This window comes from Gossypium arboreum, chromosome 3 (genome assembly GCF_025698485.1).
Source record: "Gossypium arboreum isolate Shixiya-1 chromosome 3, ASM2569848v2, whole genome shotgun sequence".
Classification (NCBI taxonomy): domain Eukaryota; kingdom Viridiplantae; phylum Streptophyta; class Magnoliopsida; order Malvales; family Malvaceae; genus Gossypium; species Gossypium arboreum.
The window spans coordinates 86,074,344-86,088,010 of NC_069072.1; the positions used below are offsets into that span (position 1 = coordinate 86,074,344).

Below are 13,667 nucleotides of genomic sequence, written 5' to 3' on the forward strand. Positions count from 1 at the left end.
AAGAGCATTCGTGCTAGTGATGTATCCGGGCTAAGTCCCGAAGAGCATTCGTGCTAGTGATGTATCCGTGCTAAACCCCGAAGAGCATTCGTGCTAGTGATGTATCCGGGCTAAGTCCCGAAGAGCATTCGTGCTAGTGATGTAACCGGGCTAAGTCCCGAAGAGCATTCGTGCTAGTGATGTATCCGGGCTAAGTCCCGAAGAGCATTTGTGCTAGTGATGTAATCGGGCTAAATCCCAAAGAGCATTCGTGCTAGTGATGTATCCGGGCTAAGTCCCGAAGAGCATTCGAGCTAGTGATGTATCCGGGTTAAGTCCCGAAGAGCATTTGTGCTAGTGATGTATCCGGGCTAAGTTCCGAAAAGCATTCGTGCTAGTGATATATCCGTGCTAAACCCCGAAGAGCATTCGTGCTGGTGTTATATCCGGGCTAGGTCCCGAAAGAGCAATCATGCTGGTGACGTGTATTCGGGCCTTCGTGCCTAGTAGGCTTCGTGTCGGTAATTTGAGCAAAGTTTAAGTGTTCATTACTATACGAATTCAAATTTAAATGAGATGATATGTTTAAAAGTGTACATACATGATGTTTATAGACTTGGTTAAGTCATTTCAATGTGTGACAACAAATGAATAGGGGCACTATGTGTGCAAATGATTAGAGGCACTGAGAGTGCGAGTTCTTCAACCAAGCACTATGTGTGCGAGATCGGTCAGTAGACATTAAATGAGTAAAACAAGATTCATGTAAGACCTCATATGGAACGAAGACATTGATTTAAGATGGTGGATATGTTGTTAAGAAATGAATTCATGTTATAAATGTGTTACAGATTTCGTTTATGGGATGCTTGGTATATGAAGTCATATGTGCTATTGCTAAATGACCCCTATTTTTTTGTTAATCATGTTCAAGAAATAATTTCGATTAAGTTTGACATTTGAAAGTCTGTAAGAATTTTTGATGAATGCTGATAATTTTGGACATATGGGTTATGTGCTAAAATAAATCCCATGCCGGTATACTATAGGAGGCTTTATGCCAAATCGATTGTATACGGGTATCGTTAACGGTGATTGAATGTGCTAAATGAATTCAATGTTCAGGTATGTGGAAGTTGATTTTCTGTTGGAAATAGGTTAAGTTGAATAGTGAGATATGATGGAGTTATAAAGGATATTTATTGGGATGTTTGAGTATATGTGTACTTTCGGTCAAAGTTGACTTATACATGAATGAAAATGTGGGTTACAAATATGTGGCTTGATGATGTGAATTATACATGTTAATATGTGCTTAATATGTGTTTGAAATGCATTTGTGAATTAAATTAAGTGATTATTGCTTACGAAATCAAGAAAATGAGATATATGTGCATACTTGTAGAAATGTTTATGCATTTGTTTTAAGATAAGAAAATGATTTTTTTTAGATCGATGCGAAATCAATAATGAATTACAATTGTTATCGATGAGCTAATGTTTATATGAATATAATTCAATAAGAGGACGTTATCATAAACTATGCATCGGTAGAAATTTTTGGGGACGGACATCTCTAAAGGGGGGAAGAGTTGTGACACCCCTAAAGTGACCCTAGTCGGAAAGTGGTTTCGGGACCGCTAAACCGAGTCACCGAAGCATTTGAATGTGATATTTATTGTCTAGAATATGTGAATATGAATGTGTGAAAGTTTTAAGCTTCGATTTAGTCGATTGCATGTGAATTTAGTTAATAGGACTTATGTGAGAAAATTTAGAAATGTGCTAGGCAAATGTAAGTGGCCTATTAATGCATGTTATAAGAATGAAGGGTTTGCATGTCAAATATCCAATTATTTTGAGTAGTGGCTGGCCATGGATGGGTCATAGATGATAATATGAATTTCCTATTAGCATTATGGGTTTAGAAAATAAAATAGTGAACTAAGAATGATAAAACATGAGGTGAGTGGGAGGAGAAACCAAACTTGTCCCCCCCCTTACTCCCCATTGCCGTGACTAGACAAAGAAAAGAAAAAAAAATGTTCATCCTTTAACATCCTTGGCCGAAAATTCTAAGGAGGAAGGAAGAAGAAAGGTTAAAGAGGTTCGGCCATGCATGTAACTAGGCTAAGGTATGTTTGATGTTGCTCCATGAGATTCATGTATATTTTTGGTTGTTAGCTTGAGTTCTACCTAGCCCATGGTTTAAATCTTTGCTATGTGAGGGAGATGATAGAGTTTGAGTGCTCAACAAAAAGGATTGGATGTGAGTGTGGGTGAGAATTTGAAAAAGGTAGGTCTTAGCAACTTCATGAAGCATTCGGCCTTGGTAAGAAGTGGAAGAGAAATATAGTTGTTGTTCATGTTAGATGAAGTAGAGAAGTTGTGAGCTAAGGCCGAATGTGACTTTGAATATTATTGAGTAATGTATGTGTTTTGAATTGATGGAATGGAGAGGACGCTCTAATTTTGTTATGAACAATTATATGTTAAATTAAGGGTTGCGAAGTTAGCTATTAAGGTGAAGTGCAAATGTTAGTATTTGATTACTAGTGTATATAGGTGTTTTAGCCGAGCTTTGAACTTGAAACAAAATGGTAATTAGTCAATACAAGTGACCATATTTGTACAATGTATTAAGCATATAATCGGCCTCAACATAGACATGCATATTCGGCCACATGAGGTAGATTGGTGTTGCATGTATTCGGTTAGAGGCAAGCATATTGATGCTTTTATCTTGGCTTAGATAATCGGCTACAAGAGAGTGTGGGCTAATATGTTGAGTTGATTCATGATTTCATATATATATGACTTTAATGTCTAATGTATATATGGGTTAAGTACCTTGAGTTTCTCTTTTTGATGTTCAAATGATTAAATCAATTTATTTGTTAAATTAAGCTCAAGAGCAAAGGGGAACTAAATCCGATAAAGGGAAGGAAAAAGTGATCGAATAGCCGTCAGAATCATTCGGCAACTTCCGAGGTAAGTTTTAAGTGATTAAACGTTGAGTAAATTCAATCATAATAGGACATAATGAGTTGATTTAATAAGATATGATGTGGCCATGATATGTCTTAAATTCAAATGGTAAGTTCATAAGTGTTTGGACTTGGAAATTTAAGAGCAAATTGTAATAATTTGCTTTGGACAGCAGCAGTAACGTGGTTTTAGAAAATCACCATAAATTTTTGGTGTGGAATTATAGGCTGAATAAAATATGTAATCAAAGCTTAATTAGTCTAGTTTCTTGTAAAAGAGACCGTGTGAGCAAAGAAATTTCCTATAAAGAGATATTTAAAGTTGTGTGAGACAATGTCGGAATGACTCTGAAATCCCCTGTTCTGTTTTTACAAAATCATTATAATTTGTAAAAAAATGGTTATAAGATAAAATTTATATACTTATACTCCTTAATGAGTCTAGTTTCAAATGAAATCAAATAGAACACATTTTGAATTCTGTACAATGAAAAATTTGATTCGTAGTGAAGAGTGGTCAGATTAGTCAAACAGTGAAACAGGGGAAACTTTAAGAAAAATCTGGTATTGATTGGCCAAACCTAAAATTCTGTAAATTTTATGGATGGAGGATATACGAGTCAATATTCAGGGAAGATTAACGGCAAGTGATTTAGAGTTTTGTATCTCTAGTTATAAATAATTTAGTGACTATTGCTCAGGAAAACAGCCCGTAGTGAATATGTGATTTTGTTGTAAACATGGATAAAACTTGTTTCAGTTGCTCATAAGCTATTGACTAAGCCCATACATGAATTCTAAATCGTGATATTGTAAAATGATATATGAGTGTTAGATGGATCTTTGATATTAAAATTTGTGAAATTGTAAGTTTATGAGTATTCGAATATGAAATGAGAGTATGGCGTGAAATTGAATTATTCATTAGAAAATGATTGATGTAGATTCGGCCAAGACAAAGTGTATACATGATAGTATATGTGGTATGTGAAGTATATTTGGATAATTGTGATGTGAATGCATGAAAATCTATATTTTGATTTAGGATTTTATGTGATGAATGTGAACATGCATATATGTGATAACGCCGAATGGCCAATGTGATGAATGTGAGCATGCATATGTGTGATAACGCCGAATGGCCAATGTGATGAATGTGAGCATGCATATGTGTGACAAGGCCGAATGGCCAATGTGATGAATGTGAGCATGCATATGTGTGATAAGGCCGAATGGCCAATATGATGAATATGAACATGCATATATGTGATAAGGCCGAATGGCCAATGTGATGAATGTGAGCATGCATATGTGTAATAAGGCCGAATGGCCAAGATGATGAATATGAACATGCATATATGTGATAAGGCCGAATGGCCAATGTGAAATATGTATGAGGTATGTATATGTGGTAAAGCCGAATGGCTAGTGTGAAATATGTTGGCGATGTGCGTATATTGTGGCCGAGCGACCAAATGTGAAAGGTGTGTATTATTAGATATTTGATAAGGCAAATGAATTACAAATATGACAGTCGATGTGAATGTTGTAACATATGATTAAATGTACATGAAACTTGGAAATATATTCCAGGTAAGACCCGATGACTACGTGTGGAGATTATGTCTGGGTAAGACCAAATGACTACGTGTGGAGATTTTGTCCGGGTAAGACCCGATAACTTCGTGTGGAGATTTCGTCTGAGCTAAAGGTCTCGCCGATAATCCGAGTAGAGGTTAAAGCTATAAGACTTCGTAATAAGAATTGCTTATAAATATATTCAATGTGAAAGGTTAAACAGGTATGTACTCCAAGTTTATATGTAAGCTTGATTTGAACTAAATCATAAGGTAGTTATGTGATGCATACGAGGGCAATCTATGAGACTATTCCTATGATTATGTGACATCGGATCAGTGTGAGAGGTTATGTGAAATCATACAATATATCAATGTCACATGAGCTCACTTTTATGTGAAAGTTTATCTGCCTATTGTATATGATGAGATGTGCATATTCGGTAAAGGGATGGTATGCCCGAAGGAAGAGTGAAATAAAAATACGAACAACTATGTTATAATTTGATTGTTATCTGTTGACACTGCTTAAAACTTACTAAGCATTGTAATGCTTACTCCGTTTACTTTGTTTTCTCTGTTTTATAGATCTCATTGCGAAGCTACAGGCTCGAGGATCGTCAGCAACTAGTCACACTATCACTATCCACTGCTTGTTACTGTTATGTTTTGAGTTATTTTATGGCATGTGTAGAATAGACTAGTGGTGGAAGAATATTTTTGGTTAATGTATATAAGCCTTGCGAAAATGGCATCTTTTGAATGTTTACTTAGAGAAGTTTGAATTTTATCCCTGGCTGTGCTTAGTACTTATTTAAATGAATGATCTTTATTTCAAGAAAAAGTTCAAAATTTTACTGTTCTGATATGAGTTACAAGACCGGTAATGCCCCTTACCTATTCCGGCGACGGTTACGGGATAGGGGTGTTACACATCACTCAAACTTTATCATTACATCATATACAACTATAAGGCCAAATATTTTTCTCATATTAACATATATACTACAACAACTTCATGTATCCTTTTTCATCACATATCAAAAAATCATTTCACCCTATTTTCAAATAGATAATCAACTATCACATACCTAATCGTTTTAGCTCGTTTAACGTATTTAATTAGCACTTAGCATAAAGTCTTTTAGGCATAAACTTATAATAATTCATCAGCATAAAGACTGCTAGGCCTAAGCCTATATCACACACCGGCGCAAGGCCTGCTAGACTCAAAGTCTGATTTTATACACCTGCAATAAGCCTGCCAGGCATAAAGCCCGATTAAATTCACTAGCACAAGGCTTGCTAGGCTCAAAACCCGAATATCACTATTATAAAACTGTCTCATAAACAATTTATATATCACAAATTCTAGATATTCCATATATTTCATACAAACTTTCAAATGTTATAACTCAGTCGAATAAAACTCCAATACATTATTTCCATGCTTAATCATATTCGGCTAACTCTACTATATATATATAAATTTCAAATCATCATATTAAACTAAGTTACATTCAAAATTAACGATGTTTAATTGCTTAAAGACTTACCTCAAATATTGACGAATAGTATTAATCGATTATTCAACTATTTTGGTCTTCCCCTGATCCAAATTTGATTTTACCTTTTCTTGATCTAAATTAATATAAATTAAACTTATTAAATCAAATATTCAATCAAATTCATCTAAAAACACACAAATGGGCAAATTACACTTTTACCCCTGATATTTCACATTTTTCACAATTTAGTCCCTATTGCATAAAACATGAAATATGCAAAATCTCACAACAACATAGCTAGGCTGAATCTTCTTTATATTCATACTAGTCCATATATTTCATTTATTTCACATTTTAGTCTCTCAATTTATTATTTTTACAATTTATCCCTAATTACTCAAAATCATCAAAAACTCCAATACAAAACATGTTAATCTAAAACATATCTTTCATATTTCATCATCAAACAACAAAAATCACAAGCTCTCATCAATGGCATAACTCAAATTATTCATCTAAGCATGGGTCGGATAGTACTCGAAGCAACGATCTCAAAAACATAAAAATTATCAAAAACGGAAACCAAACTAACCTTGAATTTGGATCAACAATGGCCGAATATCATGTGCTTTCTCTTTTTCTTTTCTTTTACTAGTTTCGATCAAAGAAATATGAACACATTCATGTTTTTTTTTTTTTTTTATGTTTTATTATAATATAACTTATTAACTAGTTTACATAATTAACCTTGGATTTAAAGTATAAAATCATGTTATTTAAAGGCCATTACCGTCCATTGCATGTCATCATGGACTAATTACCACATAAATCCCTCCATTTACAAAGACAAACGCATTTCAGCCCTTACACACTAAACCATTAAATTTTCAATTTACGCGATTAAGTCCTTTTATTTAATCGAGCACCTAAACGACAAAATTAAATCACGAAAATTTCACACATACTAATTCACACATAATAAACACGAAAAATAATATTTAAATATTTTTCTAACTCGAATTCATGGTCCTGAAACCACCGTTTCGACTAGGGTCTAAATTGGGCTGTTACAGGCATTCATACGCTCATGAGGCCTCAAATGCCGAAGTTTCGGCTTTTCGGCTTTCGCTAATTCACATTAACATAATGGTGTGAATACAAACCTTTATCCAACATTTTGATAGTAGCAAGATTTGGTGTGTGATTACACACCTGCTTAGTGAGACGTACAAAGAATCCCACGTATACCGAACCTACACTTAACAAGACCCTCAGTTAATTAACTGACGATTCGAGTTAACCACATAATAACATTTAGCCCAAAAATACATCATCTTACCTTGATTGAGTGAGGGTGGCTTAATCCTCTAAGATCGCTAACCCAAAATTGATCACACGCTTTATTGAGAATCTAAATTACAAACAGGTCTTGTTAGATAAGATCAACTACTATCCCATTAACACAAAGACAACATTGGGCTTAACCTCAGATAATGAGGTAACATATTACCTTAATTGAATACTTGAGGAAAAAGGCTGTGGTTGCTTCAAAACCACTTGTACACCACTGCTCCTTGAAGAAACCCTAGAAATAAGGAAGGAATTATAAATCGATACTTGAAGAACAAAAGGAAAAGCATTCGGCTTATATGAACGCAAGGAAACATAACCTTAACCCTTACCGATTGTCAGAGAATCTTATGAAAATTGAAATAGTGTAAAAATAGAAGAACACAAGAGTATTCGGCCAATCCCCAAATAGCAAAGTAACCAAAACTGGTTAGTCACAAAGATGAAGGGTATTCGACCTAAAAAATATAACGATATCGAAAGAAAATAGAAAAAGGGAATGAAACAATTAGATTAAGAGAGGATTTGCTAGAAAAGAAACCAAGAGAAAATCAAATAGGGAGGGAACAGTGAAACTGTATTCGGTCAAGAATGAATAAAAAGTAGAAGAGGGATGTTAAGCTCGGCCAAGAACAATAGGAATATCGAGAGTAAAAGAAAAGTGATTGAAGAGGGAAAGAAAGACTAATGTAGTTTGACTATGGTTGTGAGAGACGAAGAAAAAATTTTGGCCAAACAAGAAACAAAATACCAATTCGACACCATCCAAAGAAAAGAGAAAATTCCCCAAAGTGCCGAATGCAAATCCCCAAAGAGTCTCAATTTCGGCCAACACATACCCACCCACACTCCACGATTTTCTCTCCCTTATCTTTCCACTATCCACTCCACAAATCACTCCAACCTCCTATTCAAATTCAATTCAAATTCCTATGACCAAGTCAACCACAGAGTTCTAGTCTAACTCCACCACTCACATCGTAGAGACATAAAATAAAATCCCTTTTGTATTCCTAAGATTCGAACCCATGCCCTCTCAGATGCTCCATACGCCACTTGCCACTAAGCCACAAGGCTTTTTGTGAACAACACATCCACAACTATTTATAAAGCCTACAAGTCAGTACCCAGATTCTTTTAAAAGAAAAATAAAAAATTCTGCAAAAGCCAGAGCTTGAACCCAGGACTTCTCAGACATCCCCAAACACACCGAATTCACTTAACCACCACAACAAACATGCAATTTGTGTCAAACCATGCAAAATTACAGACCCAATATTTTTGGGGTGTTACATCTGCACCAGACGTCATTATTAGTACATTTTCTCTACTTGACACTGATATTACTGCATTGATTGATCCTGGTTCCACACATTTATACATATGCATGAACTTAGTGACTGTTAAAAATTTGCCTATTGAATTCACTGAATTTGTGGTTAAAGTTTCAAATCCCTTGGACCAGTGTGTTATGGTAGATAAAGTTTGTAAGAACTGTCCGCTGATGGTAAAAAGTTATTGCTTTCCGGCTAAGTTGATGTTATTGCCATTTGATAAATTTAATGTGATCTTGGGAATGGATTGGTTAACCCAATATGATGTAGTGGTAAATTGTAAATAGAAATATATTGTATTGAAATGTGAAAGTGGTAAATTACTTCATGTTGAATCTGATAAACTGGATGGATTATCTAATGTAATTTTAGGAATATCAGCACGGAAATATGTCAAAAAGGGTTAAGATGCTTTTCTTGCATATGTGTTGGATACCAAAGTATGTGAGTCAAAGATTCAATCAGTGTCGATTGTATGTGAATTTCCTGATGTATTCCCAGAAGAATTACTTGGTTTACCACCAAATAGAGAAGTGGAATTCGCTATAGATCTTGTTCCGGGTACAACACCTATATCCATAGCACCTTACAGAATGGCTCTTACTGAATTGAAAGAGCTGAATGTACAGTTGCAAGAATTGATTGGAAGAGGTTTTGCTCGACCTAGTTTCTCACCATGGGGTGCACCGGTTCTTTATGTAAAGAAGAAAGATGGATCGTTGAGGTTGTGCATTGATTACAGACAGCTTAACAAAGTTATAATAAAGAACAAGTATCCATTGCCTCATATTGATGACCTATTTGACCAGTTAAAATGTGCCACTATATTTTCGAAGATTGATCACTGTTCTGGTTATTATCAATTACGGATAAAAGATTCAGATGTGCCAAAGATAGCTTTTAGAACCAGGTATGGACACTATGCGTTTCTTATGATGCCATTCGGCTTGACAAATGTACCTACAATTTCTATGGATCTGATGAACAGAATTTTCAGCCCGTATTTGGGTAGGTTTACGATGGTATTTATAAATGATATTTTGGTTTAACCTCGAGATGAAAACGAACATGCTAAGCATTTGAGAATAGTGTTGCAAACCCTGCAAGAGAAACAATTGTACGCCAAATTTAGTAAATGTGAATTTTGGCTACGAGAAGTTAGTTTTCTCGGGAATATAGTATCTACTGAAGGTGTCAGCATAGACCCCGATAAAATTTCAGCCGTTGTTAATTGGAAGCCACCGAAGAATGTGTCAGAAGTCTGAATTTTTCTGGGACTAGCTGATTACTATTAGCGATTTGTAAAAACAATTTCAATGATAGCTTCTCCGATGTCTCGTTTGCTACAGAAAGATGTAAAGTTTGAGTGGACTGACAAATGCCAGTAGAGTTTTGACAGATTAAAAGCTTTATCGATAGAAGCACCAGTGTTAGTTCAGCCAAAATTGGGTAAAGAATTTATAGTCTACATTGATGCATCATTAAATAGTTTAGGTTGTGTTTTGATGCAAGAAGGTAAAGTAGTGGCCTATGCTTCAAGACATCTAAAACCACATGAAAGAGACTATCTAACACATGGTCTTGCATTGGTAGCTATTATGTTCACATTGAAAATCTGGCGGCATTACTTATTTGGTGAAAAATGTCACATAATCACTGATCATAAAAGTCTGAAATATTTGTTGTCAGAGAAAGATTTGAATTTGAGACAGTGCAGATGACTTGAATTACTAAAGATTATGATCTTATTATTGATTATCATCCGAGAAAAGTCAATATAGTGGTAGATACTCTGAGCAGAAAAACTCTGTATACTTTACGAGCAATGAATACTCGATTTCCACTATTCGATGATGGTTCAATCATAGCAGAGTTAAAAGCTAGACTAACGTTTTTGTAGCAGATCTCTGAAGCTCATAAAAATGATAGTAAGTTGCAAGGATAATGGATACAGAGTGAATCGACTCCTGACTCAAAATTTTAGATCTGGATTGGTGGTTGTTTGTTATTTAGAGGCAGAGTATGTGTACTAAAAGGTTCAGAACTAGTACGGAAGATTCATAATGAAGCTCATAACGGTAACATATCTATACATCCTGGTAATAATAAAATGTATAATAATCTGAAAAAGATGTATAGGTGGTCGGGAATGAAATGAGATATTCCTAAGTTTATATCGAAATGTTTAATATGTCAGCAAGTAAAAGCTGAACACCAGTTGGCTTCTGGACTATTATAGCTAGTTACGATACCAGAATGGAAGTGGGAAAGAATTACTATAGAATTTGTATTAGGGTTACCCCTATCTTCAAAAAAGAAAGATGCCTGATAAACCGTAAATTATACATATTTTTACCCAATATTTAATGCATTTTATGGATGATTTCTCATTAGAATTGGTGAATTCGATGATCCTAATGCTTTAATTTCATGTTTTATACTTAGAAGAGCATAAGAGAGCATAGGAGAGCGAAAGGAACGAGAAACAGTCAAAAACAGAGAAAATAGGCCAAAGTACGAACTTAACACGGCCTGGACTTCCTCACACGGGCAAACCACACAGCCGTGTCAATCTGGTAGAATCGAAGCACGACTCACATGGGTATAGCACACGCCTGTGCCATTCTAACAGGCTCGAACACAGCCTAAAGTATTCACACACGGGCGAGTCACACAGGCGTGTCCCTGTCGAGCCCAAGTTAAGTCCAATTCAGAAAAGGCCACTTTTGAGGGCTCATAGGGATTCCAAAGCCTATAAATACACCCTAGAAAAGGAGAAAAGAACACATAAAAGTGGGAGTAAGGAATTACTCAAAGGAAGTCGATTGATTCATCTCAGAAGCCGGATTCATCATCAAGACTGAAGATCTCTCCGCAATTCCCCTTCAGGAGTTTTGGGTTTTCTTTATGTTTTGTATTCTTTATTATTCTGAGATGTTTTCTTATTTAGTTATAAACTAAATCCCCTAAATACCTAAGGGTAATGAAACCTAAGATGAATCTTGTTATTATTTTCTGAATTGTATGATAAATATTTAACTTTGTCTTAATTATGTGTTCTTAATTCTTGTTTTGATATCCCAGGATACTGATTCAAGATAAGCTCTTATTCAGAGGAGGAATAGACCTGTCTAAGAGTACATTTATCATAATTAAGTAGAGTTGATTGTGCGCCTAGACATAGGGTGACAAGATTTTGCCGAATTAGGGGGTGAAACCTAATAAGGGGATCCATAGATCGAGTTAATGCAACCCTAGAGTGTTAATTAGAGAAAAGTCTCAGTTATTCAATCTAGGGATTAGACATTATTAGTCTTGAATAGGGATAATAACATAACTTAGGGATCTCTACGGAACAAGTTGAATGAATAAATCATTCGATTCGGAGCCAGAATAACAAGTAAAGTCTAGGTGGATTTTTCCTTAGGTATTGTCTTCATTCAATCGATTTTTCCATAAGCGATTCCCCAATTCTATTCTCTGTGAGTTCTTAGTTTAGATAATTAGTTAGTTAAAAACAAAACCCTATTATTCTTAGGCTAGATAATAAAAAGACAGTCATTACTAGTACTTTTAGTTCCTTTGGGTTCGACAATCTGGTCTTGCTAAAACTATACTACTGTTCGATAGGTACACTTGCCTACATCGCGATAATAGTTAGTTTAAGAACGAGTAATTATAAATATTTAAAACCTATCACGAAATAACGCGATCAAGTTTTTGGCACCGTTTTCGGGGAACTAAGATATTAGGAATGCTTAATTTTTATTACTTTAGCCATTTATTTTCTTTCAATTTAATTTAATTTTTCTTTATTAACTTACTTTTTCCTTCTCTTGGCAGGTTTTCATAGTTTATGACTAGAAGAAACCCGTTGGGACCATTACTTTTTGACGAAGAAATCGACTGCACAATACGTAGAAACCAAAGAGAAATAAGGCGAAGCTTAAGATACACGGAGTATGAGCAAGAAGACGATACTCAACCCCCAACCGAAGAGATGGCTGAAAACCAAGGCAATCAGCTACCTCCTGCAATTGCGGTTAATCAAAATCCTGCTCCACGCACTATGTATGATTATGCTAAACCCTCTTTAACAGGAACTGAATCGAGCATAGTTAGACCCACTGTAGCTGCAAATATTTTTGAATTAAAACCTAACACTATTCAAATGATACAGCAATTTGTTTAGTTTGATGGTTTGCAGGATGAGGATCCCAATGCTCATTTAGCCAACTTTTTAGAACTATGCGATACATTTAAAATCAATGGCGTTTCTGATGATGCCATTCATCTTCGGTTGTTTCCCTTTTCATTGAGGAACAAAGCTAAACAGTGGTTGAACTCGTTACCACGAGGATCAATTACTACTTGGGAACAAATAATCAAAAAAATTTTACTAAAATATTTTTCGCCGGCTAACACGGCTAAATTACGTAATGATATCTTTTCTTTTGTGCAGATGAATTTAGAAACACTCTACGATGCATGGGAGAGATACAAGGACCTTCTGAGAAGGTTCCCTCACCATGGGTTACCGCTTTGGCTCCAAGTACAAACATTTCACAATGGTCTAAATCCTTTGACTCGGCAAATGGTTGACGCAGCGGTGGGCAGAACCATTAATAATAACACACCAGAAGATGCCTATGAGTTTATAGAGGAGATGTCACTGAATAACTATCAGTGGCAAGTCATGAGGACAAAGCCAACGAAAACAGCCAGTGTTTATAATTTCGATTCAGTCACCATGCTCTCTAATCAGGTAGAACTTTTGAATAAGAAAATTGATGGTTTTCTTAATTCTTCACAGGTTCAACCAGTAATGCAGTGCGAAGCAAGTAGCGGTGGAACAAACCATTCGAAATACCAACCTTATGGCCACAACATGGAAAACGAGCAATTAAACTACATGGGTAATAATCCTCGACC

At 35.3% G+C, this 13,667-nt stretch overlaps 1 non-coding gene across 1 annotated transcript; it reads right to left on the reverse strand.

The window, feature by feature from the left end:
- Positions 1–13,164: 13,164 nt before the first annotated feature.
- LOC128290739 (small nucleolar RNA R71) lies at positions 13,165–13,271 on the reverse strand. Its single transcript, XR_008280526.1, has one exon. It is a non-coding gene; the product is annotated as a small nucleolar RNA R71 (small nucleolar RNA).
- Positions 13,272–13,667: the final 396 nt, after the last annotated feature.